Source organism: Gavialis gangeticus, unplaced genomic scaffold (genome assembly GCF_001723915.1).
Source record: "Gavialis gangeticus isolate Ggan-Ray unplaced genomic scaffold, GavGan_comp1, whole genome shotgun sequence".
Taxonomy (NCBI): domain Eukaryota; kingdom Metazoa; phylum Chordata; order Crocodylia; family Gavialidae; genus Gavialis; species Gavialis gangeticus.
In genome coordinates this window covers 207369710-207372768 of record NW_017728992.1, presented here as the reverse complement: position 1 = coordinate 207372768, position 3059 = coordinate 207369710, and positions in this window count along the sequence as shown.

Below are 3059 nucleotides of genomic sequence, written 5' to 3'. Positions count from 1 at the left end.
GCTGCAACTGAAACGGCGACTGGCAAAAGGGCTTGTTCGGTTGTGCCTCTTAGAAGGACTGTTTTGCTGCATGTGGGGTGTGGTGCAACTGAGCAAGAGGCAGGCACAAGAGAGCTCTTAGCTCGGGAGAAAAAAGGGAACACGAGCCAGGAAGGAGTCAAGTCTACAAACTTCTAATTAGACAGGTTATCCATCGTACCACCAGCCTGTAGTCATCAAGTGCTCCCAGCTGTGGGTGAAGGGTGAGCCTGCTTCCTGGTGCTCTGTCCAGAGTCCTGTGCCCCGTTTCCTTCCTGTCGGCTCACGGGGATGCAGGCATGTGAGCGTAGAGCTCTCCAGCAGGCTCTCAGGCCCCGTTCTGTTTGGGCAATACAGCAAGTCTGGGCATGAGACGGGGCCCGCTTCTTAAGCTCCATGAGGCTTCCTGGTCCAAAGGAGCTGGCATCAGGCCCGAAACAGAAATTGTGCCTAGTTTGGTCACCACAGGCCCACACACCAGGGTCTGTGCGTCATCCTTGTCGTTCCCAAGAACTGTGCATGAAGGCGTGTGTGCATACGGACTTGCAAGGCCAGTGTAGCATGCCACCAAGGTTGGGGCTGGGGGCAGCTTCGTATCAGTGGTGCTCATGGCCTCTGGATCAGAAAAAAAACAACTGGTCTGTGTCAGGTAGGAGGCAAACCTACAATCTTCAGATCCATAGTCAGAGGCATTACCCGTTGCACCACTAGCCCATAATTGCTATACCCTTCCAGCTGCTGGGAAGGGAGATCCAACTTCCAGGTGCTCTGTCCAGAGCTCCACGCCCACTTTCCCTCTTGGTGTTCATGAGGATGCAGGTGGATGAGCGTTACATGGCCCCTGTTCTGCAAGGTAGCAAGTCTGGGCACGAGATGGGGACACCTGTTTCATTGATGTGAGGCTGCCAGTATGAAAGGCTGGCATGGGGGCAAGTGGACATTATGCCTAGGTGGAGGGCACCATTGGCTCTCTCCAGAGCCTCATGTGTCTCCCGCCCCATCAAGCTGACCCTGGCTCCAGCCCTCAGGCATTCGCAGAAGAAACATGCCCTTACCTCGTGGGAGGCCTCCAATTTTCTGTTTGCCCAGAGCAACCACAAATTTAAATTCTGGGGATTTAGCTCAGTTGGTAGAGTGCTTGTTTAGCAGATGGGAAGCAGTGGGAATGATTCCTGCTTCTTCCAGTAATTTGGGCTGTTTTCTGTGCCAGCATGTGTGTGCTAGAGTGGAAATGGGTGCTTGGGATGTGCATCCCAGGGGGACTGTTTTGCTGCAGGAGGGGTGTTGTGCGATTCAGCCAGCCAGGGCCAGCAGCAGGCACTAGAGCTTTGTGAAATTTCGCTGACTGTTTAGTCTTGACACTGTTTCAACTCATTTGGAGCTCCAAACAGTGAAATCAAAATGTAATGAAACAGCCTAGTCTTCAAAATCAAGACTAGTCAAAACATTTCAACTGCCCAATTGCACAGTTTCCCTTCCCAGTGCTACAATCTTATGGTGGGCGGGAGAGGGGATGGAGGCAACTCAGCTGAGCTGGGCTCAATTCCCAACCCCAGCTGGGTGAACCCCAGCTGGGCTGAGTTTCTTTCCCCAGCCCCACGGTAGGGCTCAGCTCCTTCCCAATTCCCTTCTCTGATCGATCCAGTGCTGGGGAGGGGAACTGAGTGATGGGGCTCAGGTCCCTTCCCCAGCTCCCTGGTCCCAGGCAGCATCCCTCCCTCATCTGGCAGGCAGAGGGGGGCCCACAACCCCAGGAGGGCTGGCACAGCCCCCACAGCCCTCCCAGGATTGGGCCCCCGATCTGCTTGTCTGATGAGAGAGGCTGTTTCAAACTTCCCCATTCTAGCCTATGGGCAAAATGTCTGTGACGGGCTAGCTGGTAGTGATTTGGCCCAGGGGGTTTGAAAGGGTAAACGATGATTAGAGGGCTTGGGATTCCTGGAGGGAGATAAAAGGGGTAGCGCAGCTGACTCGGAGGAGACCTGTGAGGGACAATGAGGAAGGAGCTTCAAAGTGCCGGCAATAGCTGGGCCAGCGGGGTGGGAGCAGTTGCAGTTGCCCCAGAGGTACCTGAAGCAGGGGGACCTGCAGGCAGCGCAGCACGGCCGGCAAGAGAGGCTCCCTGCTGTGCCCCAGGATCCCCAGCAAGAGGCTACAGCAAGCAGGAGAGGTTCCCCGCCTGGCTCCAGCAGAAAGCTGTCCAGTGACCTGAGAGGCTGCCAACTCCACTTGCAGTCTCTCCAGCAAGAGGCAGGGCAGCTCGATGTGACACTGGGGCTTCCAGAAGGTCATACTCCCAGGCTGCATACGGCTGGCCTAGCAGGTATAGCTGTGTAGTAGAGTCTTTGCCTACTATGTGTGAGATGAGAGCTCACGTCTAAGTTGGGTCACTGACATGCCAGTGGAGGGGGTCATTGTGTTTTTCCTCCCTTCAGGTACCTACACCCTATATCTGTCGGTATTTGACGTTTCTATTTTTGTGCACTCTATATTTTGTCAATCAGTACCATTTATAACATGCAAACAACACAATAGTTTGTTATACCTGTCTTTTGTTAACTAGATGAATATGTCTACGGATGTGAAGGCCTAACCTTTGTTGATTCCCATCCCCTCGGGGTATTGTAGTGTCTCCTGTACCCCATGGTTTATATATGTTATGTTTCACCATGGTTTCTCTCATTAAAAGATGTATGTTTAAGACCTTGTTGGTGATCTGGCTCTGCTCAATAGGGAAGGAGGGTCCCTACAGCTCTCCCAGTGCTTGTGCACCTGCAATTGGAGAGATGGTACATCTTGGAGTACCACTCGGGTTACACATCTGAGCGAATTCCCCTGTTGCTATAAGGTGTGTGGGGGCCCTGGGCAAACAGAAAATTGGAGGCTGCCCGGCCAAGCCAGGTCAGCTTCCCTCTGTGAATGCCAGGGGGCTGGAGCCAGGGTTGGCCCGGGGGGGCAGGGGCATACAAAGCTTTAGACAGAGCCAACGGTGCTCTCTACCAAGGCATAACTTCCATTTCTGCCCCCGTGCCAGTGCCGTC